Raw genomic sequence first — 27,629 nt, 5'->3', positions numbered from 1 at the left:
CAGCTACAGGCAGGGTCCAAGCAGGAAGAGGGGCTAAAGCCGCTGCAGAAGGAGGAGAAATTAACTATTTGATGATGGATCTCAGGATGCATTTGAAATGTATGGAAACCTCCTGCAGGTATGGCTGGTCAAAGCAATGATTGGTGTCAGCCTGAGCTATGAACTCCTTGTGTCCGGGACCTGAGTCAGGTGAGTCAGTGGCTGAGAGAATCAATTCAAGAATGAACTGTGACAGAATCTGTGGACCCACTTTGCCTTATGTCAATGGACCGGCCTGGTTTAATGGTGTAATGGTGGAATTTCACACTTTTGGGCTCTTATTATCAATCAATCTTAGTTTGAATACCACAACCTATCTTATTTAGGTTGCCGACCAGGTGCATCCCTTTATTACTCCAGTTTACCATCTTCTGCAGGGTCTCAATTGCTACTTTCATCATAGTAATGCACCATGTCAGCAAGCATGTTCATGAAACTGGTTTCACGAACATGACAGTGAGTTCAGTGAACTTCAGTGGCCTCCCCAGTCACCAGGTGTGAATCCAGTAGAACACCTTTGGGATGTGGTAAAACAGGAGATTGGCAGTAGCAATGTGTAGCTGACAAATCTGCAGAAATGATGTGATGCAATCATGCCAACATGGAGGAGAATATGAAAGCAATTTCCAACATCTTGTAGAATCCATGTCTCGAAGAAGTGAGACTGTTTTGACAGGAAAGAGAGGCCTTATCCTGAATCAGTATGGTGTTCCTCATGACGTGCTCAGTGGGCATATTTAAAAGATTTATTAGATACATCTATTCAGCCTACAAAGATGTATAATAAAGTGATGTGATGTCTCATGTGATATTCTTAAAATGAACATTTTAGTATGATAGGTTTTAAAGGATATTTGCGAACTGTCATACTGTTAAGACTAGACATGCTTCTCCAAATACTCTTTTTTTTAGGCAGTAAACCTTGTGTGCGTGACCAGCTGCCTGCCAAATATCATAAGCAACAGCTTCGAAATGTTGCCAAGACAGCTGGTATCATGTGTGCAGCTAAGATGATCCTGATCCTGGGCAGGTTTGAAGGACAAATGAAGTGTATCTCAAGGACAAGTACTCCTCTCTGTTTTTCATAAACAAAACAGCTATGGCTAAATATATACACACACACACATACATATACTTGTCGGCCATAAATCATTACAATTTTGTGTAGACTTGCACAGAGAGGTTACACTGTCCCAAATCAATACTGTGGTTATGTTGAGGAGTCATAGAGAGACCTGTGTGGTTTTAAACAATGACTCAAGGTTCTGCGGGTTCTTTGCCTCTTTATTTTATTTTTTTTGTGAAGCACCGTGTAGATCATTAAACATATTGTAAACGTTGCTATTATTACCCAAGTAAGTTTTCAGTTAATGTTCAGTACCATCTTGACTTTCAACACATTCCCTTGACCAGATTTCACATTTCGGTGAAGTCCACACAATATGGTTAAAAGCTCATGATCATGAGTAAATGGACCTTCACCAAATACTTGGATAAAGCAACAAGTCCCAAGAGGCTGTGATTTACAGCCCTGATAAGGTTTCATAAAATAAACACACATCAAAAAAAAAAAAAAAAAAGCAATACTTAAATGATGAAAAATAACAATTCTTCCACTGACTTACCAGCAATATTATTTTTGTTACACTGTTACCAGGCTACACTACAAGAAGTGTACCACTGGCAATCATGAGTAGAGAATGGTGATCATAACAGGCTACAAATAAAAACATGCAAGCTACCTAAAGTTGTTAACATTGTTAACCTACCATATATCGCTGGTGTAGTTTGTCCGCTTTGGATGAAGGTAAGAGGCCGGTGGTTTGGGCAGCAGCAGTGAGAGCTATTTCTCTAACAAAGCGACAGGACACAGCGGGTTCCCTGGCTGCTCAAACATAAATCCCTTTAGCCTTTTGCCAGTGTTTTTTCTGGGGTCTTTTTGTGTATTTGTTTAATGACAGTAATGTGCAATTCTGACCATTCTCATCCTGGCGGAAGACAAATGATTCAGGCTTCATTTGGTGGTTGCCCTCTTAAGCTCTGCGTCGCATATGCAGCTACACATCAAACCAGACTTTGCTGACAAGACCTCAGGTGTATTCGGATTCAGTGATTGATTTTCTCTCAGTCTGTCTCCGTTAACCTTTGGTGGCGGGGTGTTTTGTTGCATCAAGTTATTTCACTACTCTAGTTGTTGCTAGTAATAACAATAGCATGTTGTTGCTATGGTTCCCCACAGAGCAATATACTGTGCTTTACGCACTTATTATCAATCACAGTTTAATTAAGTTTGACATGTCCTTTGAAACCAAGCAGCAACCACCGGGGCTGAAAAATGAAGCCAACAAGTGCCAATCCTTGAACAGCAGTTTAAGGCTGGCTCCATAAGTGAGTCAGTCCCAACAGACTCCCATGTTAAGATGTCCAACTTTACAGCAGAACTAAACATGTTCACAGCCTACAAGTAAGAATGGTTTTGGTCTAGTTATGCATATTTGAGGATGTGGCCTCCTTGAGGTGGGTGCTGCTGAAAACTAGCATTCGACGAATCCTTGGCTTCACACACACCTGACTTTTTGCCTACATTTGGATTAGCCGGGAGTTTGGCAGAGCCAGGCGCTGCCAAGATGGTGACAGTGGAGCAGCCCACTCTCAGCCTCAGAACCCTATGGGTGACGTCACAGAGGCTACATCTATCTTCATATACAATCTATGTTTGAAACGTGTTTAAACAAACACCACCAAGCCCACCACTCAGAAACAGAAACATTTTCCTTCCACACACTTCCAGCCACTCAGCTCTGTATAGTTTCTGCTAACTGTTGCACTAAATCACAGCACAGTAAAACACAGGGTTATTTATGTTAAGTGCACACACGATAGGCAAATGTATAAACAATGACCGCCTCGCAAACAGTTGCACTTGAGCAAATGCACATGTTAATTTAACGCTACACTTTCTTATGTACTACACACACAAACACACACAACTGCACAGCTGACGTGTGGCATTTTTCACAGGAATCGATGTGTGCGAGAGAGCCGGGGTGAGAAATGACATATGCCACGGCCTGAACACACAGGGGCATGTGTGTATCCATTTTCTTCTCCAGCATGATTTGTAAATCATTAATAAAGTACTGTGGGAGGCTGGGCAATTTACTTTTGACTGCTACTGAAATTACATATTTGACAGTGACAAATCTGAATGTATCGTTTGCTATATGGAGGAGTGGATGGTGGTCAGACTCCGTGGTATCAGCCCAGATACACATGTTCGGGTGTGGGATGTGAGCTTGTAGCTTAACAGAGTCAGACAAACCACTTTGTTAGTGCCACTGTTGTTTCTCCTCACCTGACTTATTTAACAGGTCATTTCAAGTGCGCATTAACATACACAAGCAGCACATCCATCTCCTGGTGAATAAGTCCGAGCAAACAAGGGAAGCCTCTCTCCATCTGTGTTTCTCTGAGGCGCACATACAAACATACCACAAACCCCCCCCCCCCTCCAAAAAAAAACCTTCAGACACACACACGGTCATTAGTCATCCATCAGAGGACCCACCCCCACACCACACACATGCTTAAACACAGACTAACTACAGCATTTTCTCCTGAATATTTCCCCAGGGCTTTTTCTGAGTAAGGTGGAAGCACACATTATATATCTGGGCTGATCCCTTTATGGCTGGTTGCTGAAGTAAATGAGCCTTTTGGAAGAAGTGTTTGGGAGAAACATGCATCATTTTGCATGCAGCATTATGCATAATGTGAAACGCACGGGAAGCGGAGGGCTCCACCTCATCGAGGGGAAAATGAATTCCCAAGTTTATCAACATCTCTGATAAACCTGTCAGGGTGGCTCCACCTGCTGAAGCTCAGTAGAAGCTGGGTGATGCAGCAGGACGATCACCCCGAACATCAAACTACATCTAATACAGAATGACTTCAGACAATGAAAGTCCACCTTCTGGAGTGGTCCGGTCGAGATGCTGTGGAAGGAACTGAAGAGAGATGCTAAGACCAGACATCCTGAGAGAGAACATGTCTGAGCTGAAGCAGCTCTCCAGGAAGACTGGTCCAAACTTCCTCATGAATGTGGTGCAGGTCTGATCAGCAGCTCCTGAAGAGCTGGTTTGAGGTTATTGCTGCCAAAGGAGGTTTGACTACTTATTAAATCCAAGGGTTGACTCACTTTTTCCACCAGCACTAGATCACAATTATTTGTGTGTTGTAAGCTTAAGCACACTGTCTTTGTCTGTACTTGTGCCTCGATGTAGATCCGATCACATTTATCACCAATCATTTCAGCAAACAAGGTCATTCCAAAGGATTCCCATACTTTTTCTTGCCAATGTATCACAAAAAAAAGACATGAAAAAAGAAAGTGCAATAATATAATGAAACTTTAGTTGAATTATTAAAAAATCCTTTATTAAAAAACTAGGTATTGCCCTGAAGAGTTCCTGAAAATATCTCTGAATTATATCAGAGAAAAGGCACAATGAGGATTATCTGCTTCTTGGATTGACAGAATCTCAGGGAAACTTTTCCAGCAGGGCTAGTAAATGTGTTTCCTATCTTCAACAATTCTCAAAAACAGATATTAATTAATAGTTAAGTAGTCTATATTATATGCCCCAAAATTTGGAGGCCAGGAGATGTTTATTGGGGGAGGCCCACTCTGAGGAGCTATTACTCTTAAAGCAAATGGTAAATGGCCTGGACTCATATAGTCTTATCAACCACTCAACCTTATTTATAACTCTTTATAACTCTCCTCAGCTCATGCTTCTGTTGACAGTTTTGACCTTTCAGGAGACGGAGAACCAGGAGACTCCAAAGTGGTTTAAACTATTGTAGCTTATTAGCACCACTCACGTTTACTTAAACTCCTCTATGCAACACAAAAGAGCAATTACAAGGCAATATTCTGTGTGAACTTATTGTCCAGTTAGCAATGGAGCTAAGCTAACAAGCTAATGAGTTTGCTAACTGACCGCTACCAAGCTTGTTACCTCGGAGGGCTTTATATTCCCTCTTCAATTACTTCTTATTGAACGAAATGGTGTGTGACAGTAAACAAAATGCCAAGGGGAAGTAAACAATGTCAGTAAACTTCCAGCTCCTGCCAAGCCCTCAGCAGAAACATCTTTAGGGTCTTGGGCATGACAAGGTTTATACAACAATGTGCTCAGACATAGTAGCCCTAAGAAACATTACTGATTTTAATGTAATACTAGAACTTTCCCCTGAGACGCTGCTGTTAGTGTCATAGCTGTTTGTGTTTTTTTTAAAGGTCAGACCTCTCTTTGTTGACCACCTCATTTAAACCAACATTTGATGTGCAACTGTCGAATTTCAGTTCAATATTAAGGCAACACCTCTAAATGAAGCACTTCCCTCTTTCAGCTGCCTTAAACAATGCCTCCCTAAAAAGGGATTAATTTAGCAGGAGAGCAACAGGAGACTGATATTGTTAACAAGGTAATGGAAACCTGCTTTGGGGGAAAATGTGCTTTGTAACAGAATATGAATGGATGGCATAAGTCAAGGTGACTGCGGAGAGATGAATTAATGGCTGGTCACAACGGATCATTTTGCGGCACTTCTGTCTGATGAGTAAAAGCAGCATATGCAGTAATGCCAGCCGGTGATGGGTGATGCAAGAGTTCAATGATCTTTGCCTGGGGCATGTCCGAGTGTAAGGCAATTTCACGGTGATCAGTTCCGGCCTTGACCATATCTACCCCCTCTCTTTTGCTTGTGACCTCTCCTGCAGGTCAGGCTGGGGTCAGGGTTTGAGGTTTCTTGTGGCAACAAACAGCCTCCTCAGAGGTCCCATACAACTGCACTTTCCAGATGGTGCGGTTCATTAAAAAAGGGAGAGCCAATTTAGGAGAATTTGGGAGGATTAAGGGAATATATTAACTCCACCGATGGCTGTATAGGAATATGCAGTATCGCCAAGCTTCCTCCCACACTGTTATTCAGAGGAGATCAAAGAGAGCTGAGAAAAGAGCAGAAGAAAGAGAGATGTTCCATTTCAACAGGCTGCAGAGATGAGATAGACGTTAGCTTCCTTTGGCAATTCTTCAAAACAAAATCACAATCTGCTGCATCACCACTTCCGAAGGTCATCCCTGTACAAGTACAGAGACCTGAGACTGATTTGTCTTTTCTCATTTGGGCAGTTAGGGATAACAAGTAACAAGGCAAACAGATCAAACCATGCTAACAGTGCATCTGTAGGACAATGCTGGTTGGTTAGGTCGGCAGGTAAGTCCACAGTGAATTAATATGGGATGACTACTATGAAATTTTGTACACATATCCATGGTTCCTATACAGTATATCCTAAAGACCGCAGTGGTCCTCTGACTTCACCGGGCTATTCATAAGTTTTCTCTGCCACCGAACATGGTTTATTTCCAGGGTTCTTGCAAGGTTCGGCCATCATTGCATTTGCAAGACGAAATGTTAATATGTCCTCTGAGCAACGCTAATCTTAAAGGTAAATTAGATGGTACAGTGTGTCGCTACCAGAAAGTGATGAGATGAGCCAGGGCTAGCTGGTTAGCATGCTAACTTCAGTAGCAGAAAAGACGTGATAGACACAAGAGTTAACATTGGTGTTGTTTCCAAACGCTGGAGACAGCTCTTGGTGAGTAAAGGAATGAAGTTCGATGACCTTGCAACATTTCTTCTGGATTGATAAGTAAACAGCTGTTGATGCTAATGTTAACTAACTTACAAATAGCTCCTTTAAGGTTCAGGGCAAAAAAAACTGCATTAAAGAAGTGTACGTATTTCATAATATTTGTTATCTGCATTATCTGCATTTAAATAAGAGGTGAAAATGCATGTCTGTATGCAACATAATACATTACTGGCTATGTAGCAATAGCAAAACTGTACTGTTCTGGTTCACTTTCACTGCATTCTTGCTACCTGAGTTACATTTAGGCTGGCTGTAACTTCTATTACTTCACTTTAAAATTGTTGTATCACTGTTCTACTATCACAGAGTTTTCCCACATAACCTTTGATATGTTGGGTGCTCACTGTACAGCAAGCCTTGCAGGAGGATACACATTTTTAAATTCAGTGTTAATTACTCTTTCCAAGGATATCGTTATCTCCTATGTCCATCACAAATAAACATCAATAAGCTCTGTTTTTGTTAGTCAGATGTGCCGCTTAATCCTCATCAGTAAAGTTGTAACAGTCCCTTAAGTCAAGTTTTATAGAGTCTGTTGTAACCATGGATTTTATAGGTAAATTGTTGAGATCTTCATCTGTGAATTAAAACAAGGTATCAGAAAGATTCAGTGTTGCAGTGGTTCTGGGTTCAAACCTGCCAGACGGACGGGGCCCTTTTGTGTGAAGTTTGTATGGTGTGTGGGGGGACCTGCCCACAGTCCTAGGACATGCAGGTTTGGTTGACTGGGGACTGTAGTGGTGTAAATGTGAGAATGGATAGTTGTTTGTCTCCATGTGTCAGCCCTGTGATTGACTGGCGACCTGCCCACGGTGTACGCTGCACCGTCTGGGATCAGCTCCAGCCCCCCTACAACCTTCAAAGCAGTGTAGCTGATAGATGGATGGATATCAGAAAGACTTTGTTTGTATATATACCCAATAAATGTATGCATTAGTCATCTTTAGAGCTAACAGCTTGCAAATGGATCTTTTTTACTTAGAAAAAGTTTAAATACTCCAGTACAGGAGTTAGATATCTAGTATTTTGTGGTAGAGCATCAGTAATGAAGATCACAAAAGCAAATTTGCTCTGAGCCTTTTCATGATTCATCTCAGCGCCTCTTTAAACAAACATTCCTGAACTACTGTATTAAAATCCTTCAATTCAAGCAAAGTGAAGACCAGACTGATGCATCCCTCCAAGATATTTTTTTCCATGTCTCGACTCGTTTTGTCACACCGCCGTCCTGTGTTTCATGTGTTGCAGCTCCCCTGCCGTGCTGACTGACTCTGGCACATACTGTATGTCTGACTGTATATTTCAGAGATTAATGTTTCCTGAGGAAAGGAGAGGATGACACAGTGACTAAAAAAAGGTGCACTGCCATCCATTTCCTCTACATCATAATACTGCATGGCTAGCGTGTGTGAAACTGCTGATGACTGGAGAGGAGAAGAAAGGACGGGAGAATATGTCTGAGATTTGTCTCTGGTCACTGCAGAGATTTTTGTTCATTAACAAGTGACCAGACTGGACTCTACTGTCTAATGTGCTACAGTGTTGACATTGTGACACGGTAATGAGGCTGGCTTCCACACACAGACTAAAGGTGTGCTCAGACTGAGTGTAAAGCAAATTTTCATTTTGCTTTATTTATGCACATTTGACTGTTTTTGCACTGCAGGCAGAGGACATGACAGTAAAGGCATTTGCTGTAGCTACTTCACAACACACACAACTCTGTGTGTGTGTGTGTGTGTGTGTGTGGCCCCATATGTGTGAACAACAGCTCAGACTGAGAATATTCCAAATTTAAAAGAGACTCCAGCTGGTTGTTATACTTTGTATGCCTGTTTATTCATTCCCATAAATATTCAAGTGAGGTGATACGACTCAAGCCTTATTTTTCAACACTGTTTGAATCTGAGCTACAAAAAAGATATAGCATGTTTTTTTTTCTTAGTTTCTTAGCCGTTTAGCCTTCAGGGGGAAAAATCTGTATTAAATATAAATGTGAGGTGCCTGTTTGAACATGCATAAATGCTCTAGCAGAGACTTTCCTCAGCAGCTTAGTTATTAGAATTAAAGTCATTTATGATAAAAAAAAAACCTTTTTCCACTTTCCAATCATTCCTTTTTTCTTTTTTGTTTTATCTCTCATCATTTCCTTGTCATTTGCTTGTCATTTATTCTCATCTCACCTAGTTTCCTGACTGTTTCAGCCCCTCTTCAGCCTCATCCTACTGTCTGACAGGTCTGAGAACTTCACATGAATGTGTTACACAGATGAAGACAGGTTCAGACTAAAACTGGACAACAGAACATTTAAATACTGCATTGGGGTGCTCAGAACTTCGTATATTCACGGATACAATTTTGTATGCATTTTAGCATTTGCAGCTGTTACCTACCGGTCTAGAGGAAACATGGCGAGTTCAGCATCAAATTTCATTCTTTTACTCACCGGGAGCTGCGTCCATCAGTGAAAAGCAACCCTCTTGTTTCACTTCTATTTCTATCACTTCTTTTCTTCTACTGAAGTTAGTGTGCTAGCCAGCTAGCCCCAGCCCTGTTAGCCCATCTTGTAACTTTCTGATACAGAGTCTCTGTAGCAGCCAGTCTGCCCAGAAGAAGCAACGCTGTATAACCACATAGGTTATACATAGTAGTATAACCTCTAACGGCTAACGACCTAACGGCTGAAGCTCTCGGCAAGACCGGTACGTAAACATGCTAACGTTGGCTATGTAGCAATAGCAAAACTGACAAATAGCTCCTTTAAACCTAACAGCCCAGATTTTTTTTTTTTTTTTTACTAGCTACTATTACATATTTCAATTGTATTGTACCTCATAAACTTTATTAGTGTCAGACAGTTAATTTTAAGGCTTATTCTAGATAGATCTCTGCATGAAGAACATATAATCACATTAGCCTTTACTCTGACAGCCATTAGGGATAATTAAAGGAAACCCACCATGTTGAAGGCTGTTAAAAGGCCCAGCATGCTCAGGAAAAGGTTTATTTGGCAAAACTGATGTGACACGTTTTAAACTTAAATTATATTTACAACTCCTAGAGATGAGTAACACTACGCTGAAAATAAAATAATTGAATATTTCACACATTTTAAAATCTGTATCCCTGCATGTTGCAGAGGCGTGGGCACATCACATCTGGGCACATCTGGGACTATGTTATGGTGCATATGTTGTCAAAGAGGGCTCAGTGGTGCATTCCTATGTGTCACGCAACACAGAAGCAGAGGTGGTCCCATGACACCCTATTCACAAAAGCTACTGTATATTTAGCCTGACAGACAGTCTGCTTCATTTCCGGTGGTGATCTCTCCCCACCTGCACTTTTATGTTTAACGTTCACCCACACATGGCAACAAAATATATATATTTTTAAATTTATAAAAATCCATTAGTGAATCACTTCACATCAGAAACACCTTCTGTTGTCCTCCATTATAAACTCTGATGTCGTGACATTATCTTAAGGTCTTCCCCAGTGCATGGATTTGGTTTTTATGCTATAGGGCGAGGTCATTTTAATGAATGTCATCATGTCACTTAAATTACTTACATATTACTTATTGAGAAGATAAGATAAAACGGGTCCTATCTAAAAACTGAAGGAAACACTCCACTGTGACAACCAAGTCAGAATCCTGAAGCAGTACAAACACTGAATAAATGGTTTATAACAAACTATAATATAGTTGGAAACAGATACGAGGGCATTTAGATGTGCTTATTTATATTTCATATATATGTTTTTTCAGTAACTAAAGAACGTACACTATGAAGGTAACAGATATTGTTACCCACCTAAACTCAAAGTCAGAGTAGACATGTAGGCCAACAGTGTGAAACTTTACCTGCCTAATTTCTGTAAAAGGATTTTTGGCCATGTCAGAGAAAACATGCTTCAGATAAACTGTTAAAAATCATTATAAAAATCATACTTTTATGCGTCACAGTTATATAGTAAAAGAGTGTTTAGGCTTTGCCCGAGAAAAACAAAAAAAAAACAGCATGACCAACTTTAAGGAAGGATCGTGGTTTGGGTTAAAATAAGTGCTTTGTTAAAGTGAGAGTATGTTATCATCATGGTTACAGTAATAAGTCATGGTTGAAAGAAATATTGTTGCCTGTTGGTTGAAAAAGGGAAATGAACAGTGGTCTCCAGTGTTAAAGTCAAATGTTTATTGGTATACAATGTCACCTGACTCCTTACTTTGCTGCTGTCATAATTACTCTGACCACTAGAGGGCTTTACTGTCACCTACACGTTGTTTTCTATGAAAGATTTTGAATGCCTTAACGAAAATAATAAATACAAAGCCTTTCTTTTCAAAGTATCTGTACAGCCTCCTGCAGCACAACCCAACCCTTACACTGATAGCTGTATGCTAACTAACTGTAGTTAGCATGCTAACCAGGTAGCTGGCCCCTTCAGGTAACACCACTTTGTACCTCAAGGGGCAACAGTGAGTCCCTGAAGCATCCACTCTGCCCTCAGCCCAACAAGAGAGGGTGAAGAAGTAGTAGTGTTGCCCAGAGGGTAAGAACCATGTTCACAGCCAAGAAGAAGAAGTGATAGTCATAGAGGGAAAACAAAAATTAACACTGGTGTTGCTGGAGACAAGTCCTGCTTGTTTCTTCTAGAAACAGCTCAGTAAACAGCTCTTAATGCTAATGTTGGTTATGTACAGGGGTTGACTGGTCAGTACCGGGAGTTTTCCCAGTGGGCTGCTGGACAATTGGACAGTTGAAAATCCATTGATATGTGCCTTGATTGACTGGCCAATAATATTGAGCATTTATTGGGCCAGACAGGGTGGGCCAGCCCATTTTATAGTGAGAGTGAGAGTAGACAGTCAGGGAGAGAGTGGGGATGACATGCAGCAAACAGTCTCAAACCCGGGCGGTTGCAGACTGTTGGTTGGCATTACCAGGTGCCAGTGACCCTCTCGAGGTTGATTTTGTGTATAGGCACAGTATCATTGTATCCCATGTGTCTAACCTGGCTCCAGCAAATTGGTGTGTCCAAATTTTATTGTATCAATGTTCTATAAACATTTAAATCACAGACGCATGCCATATATATAGGCCATATAGTCACTAGGGTAGTATGTACACTATAAGGCATTTATTGTAATCAAGGGTTCAGGTGAAGTGAACCCCAGGGACAAAAGCTTTGTCTGCACAGTGGACTGATCAGGGCCAAATTCCTGGGCCACTTTTTTGCCCTGGTCCACCCCTGGCTGTGCAGCAAATACTTAAATTGAGCAGCTTAAAAAAAAAGAGCAAATTAAATTGAGCTAGTTTCTCTTTCGACCTCCTGTCCTAATTATTTTTTTGTTCTGTGTTGCTGCCATCACATATCCTTGGGCTCTTATCTATTACCTGGTTAGCAAAAAAGGGAAGGAGCCATTTCTTTTGAATGAGCACGGATTTATACATTAAAGCATGTTTTTATTTTGCTTGAGGCGACGTTCCCTTTAGACTGAAATGCTTGATAATGAGGTCAGATGAATAAAAGGGGGAAGGGAAAATAAATCTGGCTATTACAATGATTCAACGCTACCTCTAAAAGGAAACACTGGCTGATTTTATTTCCCACCCAAAAATAACCTGTAAAAGGGAACACAATTATCACTGGGCTTTAGAATTATATCAGAGCACGTTCATGTAGACTAGATGTTATAAGAAGTCTTTAAAATTATTTTATGTGGAGATTAAAAATGTGACTTACTAACTTAAAAAAAAGCATAATAGCCTGATATCTCAATTTATTCCACATTTTTTCACAAAAGTACATGACTCTGCATGACATGATTCATTCCAGTACATGACATTACAATTTAATACATAAGGAGGTAGAACTGAGGAAATAGCCTCTCTCCTGAGGAAGGGAGCTGTTATTACAGTCCCTCAGCCAGAGGCTCGGAAGGGTTTTCTCTCCCCATATTTCCTGGTCTTCTGAGAACTTTGACAGCAAATAGTTCCCCTCTTTTCAACTCAAATCTTATCACTTTGAATGGCTACTTAAAGAAATACCAGCAAATCTCTCTCCCTTTAGCAAAGACTAGTTGGAGGTTTCCAACGTGACCCTCCAGACACCACAGAAGATTGCAACAGTCAAGCCAACTAACTTAGAACTATGAATAGATGAGAAGCCTTTTATGGGAAAAACTAAAGAGAACTGGAGTTGTTGTTACACGATATAGTGGACAGTGCAGGTGATTTCCTCTCATACTATCAGTTTTGCTGTATATATGGTCAAATACGTGATATTTTTCATTTCAGTCAAACTAAAAAAGTAAACTTAAAATGCGTGGATACAGACAGCTGGTCTGTGCACCTGTAATAGGGTGTCTATCCTAAGGATGACTGTGCAAAGGTAAATTAAATAATTTATCATTTCACTGTCCAGTGTAGAGGCCTTACTGCTTTTCTGCATACTTTCATACTGTTCTTCAGAATAATTTACAGAGCAACAATTGATTCCTACTCAAGCATGTTTCAACTGAGGATATTTTACTAAACTACTTAAAAAAACAACTTAACACATTTAACATTGAACAATCATCATTATTAGATTCTGTAATGACGAAGAGGAAGACCAGTTGCTTTTTTTTTTTCTATCGTCCATATGCTGCAAGGATCAATATTTGAGATTGGCTAAGGTCACTTAACATTTATTTCAAACCAATATCGAACTGTTTGGCCTCCGTTCTAAACATCACGTCTATATGAAACCAGGCTCTGCTCATCACCTGCCTAATATTATCCCTGTGATGACGCATGGTGGAGGCAGCATCAGGCTGTGGGGTGTACAGAGATATCCCTAATGAAAACCTGCTCCAGAGCTCAGGACGTCAGACTGGACCAAAGATTCATCTTCCAACAGGACAATGACCCTAAGCACAGAGCCGAGACAACACAGGAGTGGCTCAGGCACAACTCCGTGACTGACCCTGAGTGACTTCAACCCAATCGAACATCTCTTGGGAGACTTGAAAGTGTCTATCCACTGCCGGTCCCCATCCAACCAGACAGAGCTCTAGAGGATCTGCAGAGAAGAATGGCAGAAAATCCTCAAATCCAGATGTGCAAAGCTTATTGTGTCAGACCCAAGATGACTGGAGGTAATCGCAGCCAAAGGTGCTTCAACTAATGGGTCTAAAGACTTTTAATATATGAATACATTTGCCAAAAAATTCTAAAATTCTGTTTTTGCTATGTCATCATGTGGTACTAAGTGTAGAATATGAAGTAAAAAAACGTGAATTTAAATGATTTAGGGTAAAGCTGCAACATAAAATGTGAAAAAAATGAAGGGGTCTGAATACTTTCTGAATGCACTGTATTTACATAGCTTCTAAATCCAGTTCACCACAGGTTAGGACTTTAGGACATGTCCTTATGAATCTTTCTGTTCGTAACGACTTCTGCTTTACAATTTATTCATCCAGCAGCTCCAGCTACAGCAATCACAGCTCAGAACTGGAGGGACTCAAGAGACACTGTTAAAAAAAAAAAAAAATTCAGAACAGTTCACCTTTATTTAGGCTTGTTAGACAAAGCAAGCTGGGATAAAAAAAAGAGGGAGGGGGTCAGTGGCCGGCAAAAAGCAGGAGAACCAGGCAAGAAGAAGACAGAGGGGAAAAAAGAGATAGAAAAAGCAAAAAAAACAATGTGTCAAAACATATGAACACAGACATTCACATCTCTGGACCTGATCAGCAGTGTTTTTTTCCCCTCAGTGAATAAACTGAGTAAACAAAAATCACACACCATAATCTGTGTCAACCAGTCAATAACAGGGAGGTGGATGTGTATCTGTGTGTTTAAGTTTGTGGACACTGCTGTTTGACTAATTTGTCTTCATTAGCAGAGTGGGTCTGAGTGACCGGTGTCCTTTTGCCCTTTAGCAGGCTGAATAAACACCCCTGCTACTTTACAAAGGAACTGAGCCCAATTAGAAAGGTGAGCCAAAGTCAAACAGGCATCGGCAGCCTTCGCCTGCAGAAAAGGTACAGGCCAGAACAGATTAGTCTAAATGAGACCGCCAGGGGGCTGGACTCGGGGGGGGGGGGGGGGGGGGCAAAACAGAAAAACAGTGAAAGAGAGAGAAAAGGGAAAAGGACAGAAAACTTTTTTTTTTTTTCCCCAACATGAACAGTAGCGTAGCACGACTGGCAGCAAAGGAGCTCTTAAATAAATGAACCCAATTCCCAAGCGTGCCCTTAAAGGGGCAATTTGCCAAGCCCATTGTTGCTGCTGTAATGTTGTGTATTGATTGGCTGCACATTTACATCAAGGTGAACTCTTGGAAGGATTACAAGCTATGTTGAAGCGGGCTTTACAGTGTCTGCTTCTCTCCTCCTTTCTGGCAACGCTTCTGGCTCTGGGGGCTGTGTATCTGACATGCTGATGTAAAGGATGCTGACTTTGCTGCCGTCTTAAGTTGAATTTAAAAAAAAAAGGAGAGAGAGAGGGGCGAGAGGCTCCTGATTTCATGGCAGGAGAAACTCAACCCATTGAAATGATGAGCAATGAAGATGAAAGTGGGGGATTTAAATGGAAGGACAGGAGAGGGGGAAGACGATAAGCACAATAAAAGGAAGAAATAGAGAAAACATAATTAAAGTAGAAAAGAGGAAAAAAATAACAGATAGAACAACAACAGACTCCAGTATGTAGTGTTCACCCTATGTGACCTCTCATGAGCCTTATACCCTTTTCTCTCCGTCTCTCTGAGCAAAATGCTGATCCAGCAGCCTGTGCCCTGCACTGATAGGCCCTGGCACATTCACAAAGGCACTGTGCTCCACCTTGTCCTCACTGTTACTAAATGAAAACTCACAAACTCACAGCCGACAGCAAAACTGGATCAACACTCGATGAGATAAATATGGCCGAGCCCTGAGCTGATGTAGCTTCACTGATAAGATATATTCAGAATGGGTGCAACAAAGTTCGCTGCGTGTCTCTCTGATTCTGTTTGCTGGAGAAAGAAGGGGATGCTGTGACTTTGCAGCAAAGCTTGCTCACTCAGGCGACACTTCTCCCTGCCAAGGCCCTAATGAAGTTCTCTACTGTCTGTCACATTGTGTATAAACAGCAGGTGATACACTAGTACAACCACAGGAGTTAGATAAAGGATTTTACAGCATTGCGTTAAAGGTCCCATATTGTATAAAGGTAGATGTCCATGTGTTTTTGATCATAAAGCAGGTCTAGGTTCTATATTAATACTGTGGCAGTATCAAAGCCTCAGTCCACAGAGAAATGCACACAGCCTGCATTCAGAAACTGAGCCTTAAAACCAGCCGTCAGGACTTCTGGAACTTTGTGATGTCACAACAAAGCAGTCTAAGCCCCGCCCACTTGGACCCACCATCCAACCTTGCAGGATTTGGTTTCTCTGAGTGTTTATCTGAAATCTGCCATATTTTGATTTGATCACTCAGAAAACAGTCAGCCAATCAGAAGACAGACTCAAAGTCTTTCCTCTGATTGGCTCACTGAGCTGTTGTTACTAGAGCTCCAGAGAGAAGCCTGAGAGAGGAGATGTAAAACAATACTGAGATGATTTTTGGTTCTTAAAACCACACCACAAATATATCTTCTTATGGACATCAACACTTCAAATACAACACTGGAAAAGTGTAAAATATGGGACCTTTAATATACATTTGCAGGTGTGACTAGTCCCGATAAATTAACTTTATTAATCTACCACAGGTAATTACATTTGCATTTATTAAGGTATATCGTTGTGACATACTGGTTGATTTTATGTTTTTCGTTCATTTGATGGTATTTCTGAACAGTACATATTCAATCCATAATACTGTTTAATTTAATGGGTGCCATACATTTCTTGCCTAATTGCCCTAATAGCCTAAGGAGTTCCTAGGAAAGGACTTAGTAATTTTGTACTAATTTCCGTATAGAGAAAACAGAGCCAATATGCCTCATGCAAGAATCGCTCGTTCTATTCATAAATGGCAGACAAGGCTTGTCGATTTCAACAGTTCTTCAGTACAGGGGTGGGGATGAGAGGAAACAAGGGAACATACTACAACGGTCCCTGTAGTCAAAAGAGGACGGCGCAGTTCATGGTCAGCGTCCCTTAATTATTTACAGTATGGCTGCCAGTTACTACGAGGTTAGGTGATATCAATTTTATTTTATTTTAGGCATAATTTGGCAACTTACACTTCAGTGAGAAAGTCTTTCTGTAGTTCACTGTCAAGGGGTATTATCCTCCACTGCAGGGGTATTATCCTTACACTACAGTGTAACTCTGCATCTCTGCAAGTGCTATCAGCCTTTGCCTTCCATCTAAATGCCTGATCTCACATAAGTATTTCAAGTGGTGAAATTCTGTGGCAAAGTCAGTCTGTTCAAATTGGAATCAACACAATTACTAAAACGTCAAATAATAAAAGTTGCGTTACTTAACCAAACTGCAGCAGTGAGTCTCTGCAAAGGAATCAGGAGTAATATGCACAGGCTAACAAGTTAAAATGCTAACAGGATAACAAGCACAGAGGTCCTGTTAAGACCTGGCATGATCCAATCACAAGAGGGCCGCTCCAAGTACAGGTGAGTGCTCACCCAAGATGCCTGGAGGAGGCACTGGAGATCTGATCACTCACACCACATTTGAAAGACAAATATTATATCTGACCAGCTGGAACTACAATATGGTTATAAAAGCTCACATTGGACACAGCACTTATTTAACATGGTCTTCATTTGTCCTATAAATAGCGCTAAATTAAACCGAACTTCCACGAAATTAAACTACATACAGTATCTGTTCCTTTCCCCAAAAATGATGAGGAAACAATGGGAGCTTTATGCATTTACATAGTCATTTCTTTGTATGCAGAAATCTTCTTTTCTTGTCAAATAAAGATTTTTTTTCAGCTTCTGGGCTTTTTTTTTCTTTCCCAAAACAAGCAGAGTAAAAAATAAACTGAAAGGGAGAAACAAAAAAATGCTGCTTTGGTGTCAGAGGTCACTGCTCCACACGTTTCTGCCTGCAGCAGTGTGGGAAACCATCTGGCAGCAGTTTTATACAGGGAGCTACAGCCAAAGAGAGACCTGCTGCTTCAGATGGCAGCGTATTGATCGGTGATTCATCTTGAACATACAGGAGCGAGGAATCCTGTGTGGGCTTCTCTCTAACACGAGCCTGAAGCAGACTACTCTGTATCTGCATCTGTAGTAACGTGGCAGTTTGTCTCTCTCTTTCTCTCTCTCCCTCTCACTGCGTTCGCCGTGCTGGACAGCTGAAGATCCCACTGGAGAACAGCTGATAGGCAGCATGATGAAAGGACAAAATGTTATGATAAATGCATGAAGCATGAGAGGAGTGAAATTAAAGACTACCATCTAGTGGCAAGAAGGGGAATTACATGTGGGGAATAGGCTGATGTAAAGTGGTACACTGGAAACCTAAATATTGGCTAAGTTGCATTTTATATGGTCAAATTCATTTTAATGTAATTCATCTAAATAGCAGTTGTCATCAAAGAGCTCCAATGAAAGCCCAGCATTTGTACCTGTGTCTGTCTGAGTCAGTAATCAACTAAAGGGTGAGCTCCAGAGGGACATTTACATAACCAGCAATCACCATCAAGCTCTCATTCACCATCACAGTGATTAGTGCACAGACTGTATTGATCCAACTGAAGTGATTGATAATGATGTAATGGAGCAGCCGTGGCTGGTGGGAGTTAAAATTCAATGTCTTTCACAGATAAGAAATCAAGAGTCCCAGGAATCAATCATCAACATTCTGATTGTGTATTACTGAGATGATTCAGTGGGATGCTGAGCACAGTGGAGGTAACTAGACAGGGAAAAGCATTAATCTGAGACAGAGAGTGAGCAGTTGAGGGGTCAGAACTGACGTTACTTGATTGATGAGTTGCTTCACGTCTTTTGTGCACATCAAGTGTAGAAAAAAAAAAATGAGACACTGTAGTTTACCAAGCTGCCAGCCTACGGTTTGAAGGTTGTTTTTTTTTTTTTTTAATTATTATTTTTCAGAATTTTTATGCCATCATTTATTATAGTTGCAGTGAGAGAGAGACAGGAAAGTCGGGGAGGGAGAGAGAGAGAGGGGATGACACGCAGCAAGAGCTGCAGATCGGATGTAAACCCCGGGCCACTGCAGTTAGGACTAAGTCTTAATGGTACGTGCTCTGCCGGGCGAGCCGCCGACGCGCCCCAGTTTGAAGGTATTTACTGAGCATCACTGGTGTTGTGTCTCAGTGAAGCTGTGATGCTGAAACACTCTCCAACTCTGTAGCAAACCAGATGATTCCTGAAAGTCCTCTCTCTCACAGTGAAGCTTTTTTTCTCCTCTCTTGGATCCTGTGGGCTAAACTCCTCCACACACCTCAAGGCCCCACATCAAGCTGACACACTGCACACTGGCCTGAACTCACAGAGCTCAGGCTATTTCTCCCCCTTCTTTTTCTTCTGTGCATTTTTCTTTCTGCAATAATTATTTCTTTAGATGATTTATGTGAGACACGATTTACATTTGACAGAATTTGATGTATTATATTCCCTGTGGTGTATGTGTAATATTTGAATATCTTAATGTTTTTTCCCGTTTTGGCATGTTTTGTCCCCTTATGTAGGAGTGCACACAGTGAGTGATGACTGTATATTTGTATCTGCATGTTGCTTCTTCTGCTTTGTGACGGTTATTTCACAATATAAAAGACACATCATCAACACAAGACAACAACCAGTAAAACTAAACATACAGGAACAAACTCATCAACAACTGTTATCAAAGTGCTACATAACAAGCAATAGTAAATGCAACTTGCAATAAAAAGGCATAATCATTTCCATATTTAATGCCTGGTGGAGATCTGTTAGATCCAAACGCTCTGTTAATTTCAATTTGCTGGGAGCTACGAGAACGATGTGCAAATCTTTTATCAGACTTTTGCCCTCGCTTTATTTTTTGATTTATCGCCTGTGGGGAGTTTTGTTTTTGGATGTGTGCACTAAACCCTTGTCATCCCATATGCTGCTCGTTACTGAGTCTTGCTTTGATGGAACCTGATTCTCATTAAGTGTTGATGACATTTCAGTAAATCTGCCTTAAAACTTGTCCAACAATTTAATGGGATCGATACCGAAACTCACTCATTGTGTCGTTCTTCCATCACAAGCAGACTTGACCATGGACAGAACCGGGCTCAGTCAAATCTGCGACAGGTGCCCCTGAAAATGAAAACACACAATTTCTAGAGACCCCATTTGTCTTGGTGATGTGTATTGACACACTGCTCGGGATGGATGGTGAAATAAACTGTAGCTGACAATGGGTGTGGTCATATGGGTGAAGCATAAAGCTCCAGCAGAGGTGTAGGTTTGGCCACGAGACAGGTAGAAACATAACAATCCCTCCAAAACAAAGAGGACTTTTTCATGCGGTCAACCGACTGCTTCATTCACATATGAGATCTGTACGTGCAATATGTGTACATGACACAAACCTCCAGATAGCCTCCTTTCAGCCAATCAAATGCTGCCATGCTAAAATCAGTCGTCTAGGAGATGTAGCCTCTGTGTGGGCACATTGGGGTTATCTAATGTGACATTAGTCCAAACACTCAGATATTGTCCACATGCAAACCTACACCCTGAAGCTCCAGCACCTGAATGAAAATGTTCTTAAAAAAAAAAATAAATAAAATAAATAAATAAATAAATAAATAAATAAATGGTGGCTCTGGTTTTCCAGTGGGCAGAATATGAAAACAGCTAAAACCATGCACTTTATATGGATGTTGCTTTTATTTTCAAAGTTCAGACAGCTAATACTTCAAGCTCTGTTAACTGATGTTTAGCTGCTTCAGGGCCACAGAACAAGCTGTTAGCTTATACAAGAAGTGTCTAATGTCCAGCAGACACAAAGAGACAGCAGCATTTATCTGGGGTCATGTTTCCAGCCGCCTGGAAAGTGGGAGTCATATATTTTCTCTCCTTTGGGCTCTGTCTGAGTCTCCACCAGCTCCCGAGAGAAAATGATCTCCCAGTATAGTCATCTCTGGTTTCATCTGAAAACTATGCACAGTCAGCACTTTATCTGCAGTGTAGGTTCAGACGACCACAGTCACACTCTCACTGTTACTGGATCCCGACACCTTGACTTGCTCTGGTGTTATACACCACCCTGCACCCAGCAGGCAGGAAGCTGGCCACCGACCTCGTCAGATGTTGGTATGTGGTTGAATGTAGGTTGTGACGTCTAACGCCAACAGTAGTTTGACACAGATACTGACGACAGCTGACGTTGATATTTTTTTGGTTTTAAGTTGTGCTGTGAAGTAACCAAAACCCAATGTCTTCCAAATGTCTCACGTCAAGGTGATGTTGACACAAGAATATCCACATTCAAGTCGTGAGCAGAACCAAACCTCTACTAAACATCAGCTAAACATCACAACGTCAGTTAGCAAACGTTGGGTTTTGACGTCAACCAGATCATTTCCAACCAAAATACAACATCGGTCCAACATCAGAGTCAAACGTCTTCCTGACGTTACACTGACATCCAGAGCCAGAGGGATATAATCCACCTTCATTCTCACTGCTTTTCACCCATTTGCTTGCACGCAGAGGCAGATGTGGTGTTATCCATTGTGATGGTTGTTGCTTTGGAGCAGTAGCCACAGGTGGGCCAGGGGAAACTGTTTTCCCATTCACTGTTAGTGTGTGTGTGTGTGTGTGTGTGTGTGTGTGTGTGTGTGTGTCTACCTCCTGCTCCAGTCACTCACTCTGTCTGCATGTAAATGCTTTGTTGATGGTGATTCACCTGCTTTTTTGGTCTTAGATTCATTATTTCCCACTGTGTTTGACAGATGATGATGAAACTCAGACACCTGCTGTTCAGGCAGGCAGCCACACACACACACACACACACACACACACACACAAAGAGAGAGAACATTGTCAGCATGCATATACAAGTGTTTACAGGTGCTATGCATGTTCATAATGAATTTGAGCTATTGATTATTTTTTTCAATTAAAGCCACTGAGAGTGAAAATGTCCAGTTTGTGACGCTGGTGCTGGTTACCATGGTAATGGTGCAGGTCAGTAACTGATCTCCCTACAAATCAGTCCTGCAGCTAAAAGCAGCACAGGTGCTGTACCTCAGTTTGTGTACTTCCAGACTCACACCTGCTATTTTGAGTGCACAAGTGTGTTCACAGTGGCAAGTACGGCAACGTGCAGTATACTAGAGGTAGCTGGATCAGTGGCGGTCCTAGCTTCTCCTGCTGAGAGTGAGAGAGGAGACCTTCTCTGCAGCAGAGGCCTGCACAAACTACAAAGATCGCCCGCTCCGACCCCGATGGTGACATGATGTCATTGACCTGATATGCAAATGAGTAGGGATGCACCGAAAATTTGGCCACCATAAATTTTCGGCCGAAAGACCTAAATCACCGAAACAACACGGCCGAAACTTGTGATCACACGGCAGACAGCGTGTCCAGCACACGGGAAATGTGATCGCGAGCAAACAGCGCAGCCAGCAGCATTCTTCTCATATTCAGAATGGTGATGGGGATGTTTGGATTTCAGGTGATAAATTAAACCCGACGTGGAGATGCACCCCTTCTTGAAATTTCAGCATTGCATGTTCTGCAAATCGCTATTCGTGGGTCTTTCTCTGAGATAGTGAAATAAGTCCCGTTTCCCGTGTGTAGTAGTCCTACAGAGAAATATTTAAAAAGCACTTGACACTTTGTGTTTTTATGAGAGAACATATTTAATTTTACAGTCTTTCAGCAGGCCAGTCAGTTATAAGCCTGTACATTACTATGTAATGTACATGAGTGGGGTCAAGTTAAACATTTTATTTTGAATTTTAATTTATATTGTGCATTGTTGTAATGTCAGTGCTAAATAAATATTTTCATACTTTTGTAATTGATTTATTGCAATGCCTTGATTTTAGTGAGGTTAGTACACATCGTAGCCAAAAATGCTATGGTTCTAATAATTGACATAATCATTTCTTTCGGTGTTTCTGTTTTCGGTTTTCGGCCTTGGTTTCCTCATTTTTCGTTTTCAGTTTCGGCCAAGAATTTTCATGACACACATGACATGACAATGCTCATGTTTGAGTCAAGTGAGCAAAGCAGCCGACAATCACAGAGGACAATCACATGTTGCAGCAGCAGTGTTTCATTTGGGTCAACATCAGAATTCACACACTTACACCAGAGAGTATACTGAGCATGCACGCGCGCACGCACGCACACACGCACACACACACGCACACACGCACACACAGAGGAAGAGGCTGTTGTACAGTGCAGCGGATGTCAGTACTCATCTCCCTACAAATCTCTCCCACTGCAATAAGCAACATAAAAACTGCACCAGTTTCCAACTGGATTTTCCCATTTTTTCCATTTTCCATTAAGACGCTACCATCACAATAAACTCTCCTTACATTGTCTTTAAGGAGTTAAAACGTAAAGTCTTCAAATTCGTTTTTTTTTCACCATCAATTTAAAATCCAAATTGACCGATCTAACATACAGGATCTATGTCCCTCTCGTTGCCCAGCCTGAGTGATGCGGTTTGGTTGCTAAAACCCACCTCTTCACTCACGTTTTAAATGACAGCACAGTGAGCCAAAGAGAGATCAGATCACACTTCCATAGTGATGGTGAGCAGGTAAGTGTGAACCAGTCTAGTCCCTGCTAGAGTCTGACATTAAAGGCTACATTCAGTCTGTCTAATCAAGTGCTCGTCCTGAAGGGCCTCGTTACACAAGCATTTACAACAAATTCATGAGCTCAGTTACAGTTACAGCTACACCGCCAAATTCCCAACATGCACCATTTGCAAATGCTCTTGGCAGTGCTGAGCATTGAAGGAACAGACACCATCGCTAGTGCCTGTGTTGCTAGCTACAGTTAATATCTATGCATCAGTATCTGTACAGCACATTGGCTGTTTGGGGCAAATAAACACAGAAATTTACATTTAAATTTGCCAAATAATACAGGGCGCTCAGTTTGACCACGCTTTAAGAAATGCATTAGTTTGGATTTCAAAGCTACTCATATACATATTGAGTTTCCATGTTTAAAATATATGTATATATAAAATAAAAACATATATGTAAAGATTATACATGAAACCCACCAGAAATTTTAACAATTTCATACACTGACATATATGTCAAGCCCATACAAATATGTACATTTATATGTGTAAACTTATATTGTAGACATGTCTTAAGTCTGAGACCACTCTCTGAGAATAGGAGGATAGACATGTTTAAAATGAATGAAAATTGATAAGAAAAACATCTAAGTACAGATATATATTTTTTTACATGCATTTTTTAAAACATTGTTTTGCATATATAAATTGAATATTAATAACATATATGATAATATGACATTTTATGGGATATAACATTAACATGTCACACCATATTAAAATTGATCATATACATATTTTTAGTATGTATATATCTAGTATGTATATATTTAGTATATATATATATATATATATATATATATACACACACACACACACACATATATATATATACACACATATATATATATATATATACACACACACATATATATATACATACACATACACATTTTCTATGGTATTTCATATATAGTATGAACTTATATCTTCTCATGTCCAGAGGATGTACAATAGTAATATATCTCCTTAGGTGACATATATGGCAACATCACTCTTGATATATGGACAGGGTTGTCATTGGCCCACAGAATGTTATAAATAATATAACTCCAAAAAGCGTTTGTCCTGAGAATGGTCAAATATAAGTGCCACCAAAGAGAAGTTTGTGGCTTTGAAAATCAAATATGAGGCAAAACCTACATGTGCTTCACCAAATAACCACTTCACGTACATGCAAACACACTTTCCATCTCAGTCCCCAGCAGGAGTTTGCAGACGCCTGTGCGGGTGGGGGGTGAGCGGGAAGGCAGCAAGGTGGTTGTATATGAGCTTATCTGGCAGGCCCAGGCTCTGTGCATGATCGCGTCTCTACACCCCCTCTAATTAAATGCAAATCTTCACCAGGGGTTTGGAGGAATGGGTGTGTGTGTGTGTGTGTGTGTGTGTGTGTGTGTGTGTGTGTGTGTTTGCACATGTTTATGTGTGTCTCAGCCACTTGTGTGCTTCTGTTGTCGTTGATGTGCATATGTGCCTCATTTCTGTTTACTAGCAAGTAAACCCTCATGATTTAGAAGCTGACAGGCTGAGAGGTGGAAGAAAGAGAGCGCAACTCCTTTTTTATCAAAGAACCATTTTTGCACTTCGGCGTCAAGATGGTGAGTCGCATCATATGCACATATGCCTCATTTTCAACAAACTAAATCTGTGACATTTAAATTAGTGAGGATGGACTACCCTCTCTGCTGATCGGGGGAAATGACCTCAAATACATGTTGGTTCGTGCAGGTGTCTGCTTCTGTAAAAAAAACTCTCACTTTCTCTTTCCTGCATTCCCTCTCTGCCTGTTGACATTTACAGGGGTGACCTTATGGATGGTGAGAAAATCTATGCTCCTAACATTCATTAAGAGCAACGGGACAAGGGATTACCTTTAAGGTATCAGCAGTACAGACTTGATTATTTTCTATAGTGAGCATCCAAACGGGCTCATCTTAGCACAAATCCTGCAGTTCTCATGAGATGGGACATTGGGCACACTTGTGAGTGCAAAGGATTCTGGGGACCATGCTTTTCCAAGTTTTCCCATTCCTATAGTACGTCATAGCTTTTTGTGCATGAAACTGGTCTGCAAAGTCACAAGACTCGGAGTACACGCCAAAGGGAGTAACTTAAGGCCAAAATCCACTTCTAACATCTAAATGAAACACCTCGTTCGGGGGGTCAAGGCCTTACTTCCTAAACCTACTGACATCAATATGCCCCTCAGTGTTGCCCACCTGCAAGCTTGGCACGCCCCCACACAAGGCACAGCACACAACTACTTAAAATGAAAAGACATTTGCTGGTGAAGTCTTTTTTGCTCAGGAAGGTTCCTAACTGAGTGAAATGACCCGGAAGTATCTAAGCGGCAGCCATGATGAGAGCTGGTCTCTAAATGATGAGAAAAGGAGCTTCAGTGCTTCCTCTCTTGTCTTCTTTAGCATATGAAACACTGGACCTTCCCTTATGAAAGGAAAGGAGAAGATGTGGCCCCACAATTCCTTGCTGCAGCAACATTTAAAGCAACACACTGTTGAAGTTTCACCCACATAAAAGAAGAAACAACAGAGCACCTGTTTTATGTTAGTGGTACGGTCCAACTACTTATGGAAAACCTTGTTTGATTGGCTGAGCTCCAGATGATTTCCTCTCTTTCAAATCCAATGAATCATCTTGAAGTATACTGAATTACCAATATCATCATCATAACAAAATACTATATACACAACTCTCATTTGACTAAATCCCCCCCATTGCATAAAGCACTAAAAATTCAATTTCTCTACTTAACAAATGCATAAAAAGTCAAAAGTGCCCATATCAGGAAATTCTAAATAACTGTGTCTGAATATAATTTATTCTGAGCCCTTGCTCAGCTCCTTACTTTTATTTTAATGGCTCAACTTTCTCTCCTTGTATATTCCTTTCATTTTATCTCATTTCAACATTTCAATCCTGTTTGCTTTATTTTTGTAGTTAGGAAAGGACCATGTGTCATAAATAAAGTTGGTTTAAGAAATTGTGCAGTACAGTCTTTTCCTAAATCCTTAGGAATTCTCTTTCACATCATTCCATGCCGTTATTATGGAGGTCAAGGAAAAGTGGTTGGGAAAGGAGATTATTTTCACTGTTCTACTGCAGCCACTGTTCTCAGTTACCTGGAGAAATCTACTTTGTCTGCTCGGCTAACGGCAGAACCACAGAACCACAGTGAACTCAGTGGCTGGAAATCACTTTTAAACACGGTTCCCTCCACTGTTTTTCTTGTACTTTGTGGACTGCTTCAAAAACCACTTCCAACTTTATGTCCCCATGTTTAACCGGGTCGTCGGCGACCTGATGGCATTAGGATGTAGCAGAGTACCAACACATACAAAAATATAAATGCTTAAACGTTTGTGAATATAAACATGCTATACTTTGAGACTGCCTACCTTTTAAGTTGTCCTGAAATCCATGTCCTTTCCTATTTATATTCCTTCAGTCTGTAAGTGTCCACAGACAGAAAAAAATCAAGAAAGTTTTTCATAAAAGTATTCCAAGTTATGAACGAAGTCCATTACAGACAGTCCAGCGGCTTCATTCGCAGCACTTCACTTTCTGCCGTTCACTCTCCTTCCTGCAGCCTGGCAGTGGATATGCTGGTTTTTCCTGCTCCAGTCCAGCTTGTGAAGGTGGATCGGGTCTATCATCTTCTTCTTCAAGCTCGGACACTGGTTCAGACTGCTAACACAGACCTGGTGCCATTTTAATAACCACAGCAGTTTGTTTACAGGTATGGCAGAAGCAAGACATAGGCGGGAATACTTGCATGCAAACTGACCAATCAGAACCCTCTGGACTCAGAGGGTTCTGATTGGTCAGCTCCAGAAGGAGGTAATGGGGTCTTAAAGAGACACGAGCTCTAAAAGTGTTTCAGTCAGAGGATGAATAGAGAACAGTAGAAGATGGACATTAGAAGATAAACATGTTGTCTTTTTAGAACATTGAAGCATGTTAATCTCTTTTATGAGACACCAAGAATAAAATGATGTAGAAATAATAATGTAATGCAGAGAACTATCAAGAGCAGTGGCTCTCACACTTTTTC

General features: G+C 40.9%; 1 long non-coding RNA gene across 3 annotated transcripts in view; it reads right to left on the bottom strand.

Moving 5' to 3' along the window:
- The window catches only part of LOC139621730 (uncharacterized), a 138,542-nt gene extending 111,231 nt beyond the window's left edge, over positions 1 to 27,311 (bottom strand). The window contains exons 1-2 of one of the 3 annotated variants that reach the window (XR_011691069.1): positions 26,974 to 27,311; positions 19,951 to 20,028 (exon numbers count right to left, since the gene is read on the bottom strand). This is a non-coding gene — a long non-coding RNA (uncharacterized lncRNA). Of the gene's footprint in view, positions 1 to 19,950; positions 20,029 to 21,587; positions 21,696 to 26,973 lie in introns of those variants that run through there. The other 2 variants (XR_011691070.1, XR_011691072.1) reach the window with 2 other exon arrangements.
- Positions 27,312 to 27,629: the final 318 nt, after the last annotated feature.

Source organism: Trachinotus anak, unplaced genomic scaffold, assembly GCF_046630095.1.
Source record: "Trachinotus anak isolate AG129_WGS33_773 ecotype Australia unplaced genomic scaffold, CSIRO_AGI_Tana_v1 ptg000005l, whole genome shotgun sequence".
Classification (NCBI taxonomy): domain Eukaryota; kingdom Metazoa; phylum Chordata; class Actinopteri; order Carangiformes; family Carangidae; genus Trachinotus; species Trachinotus anak.
This window is presented reverse-complemented; position numbering and strand designations above follow the sequence as displayed.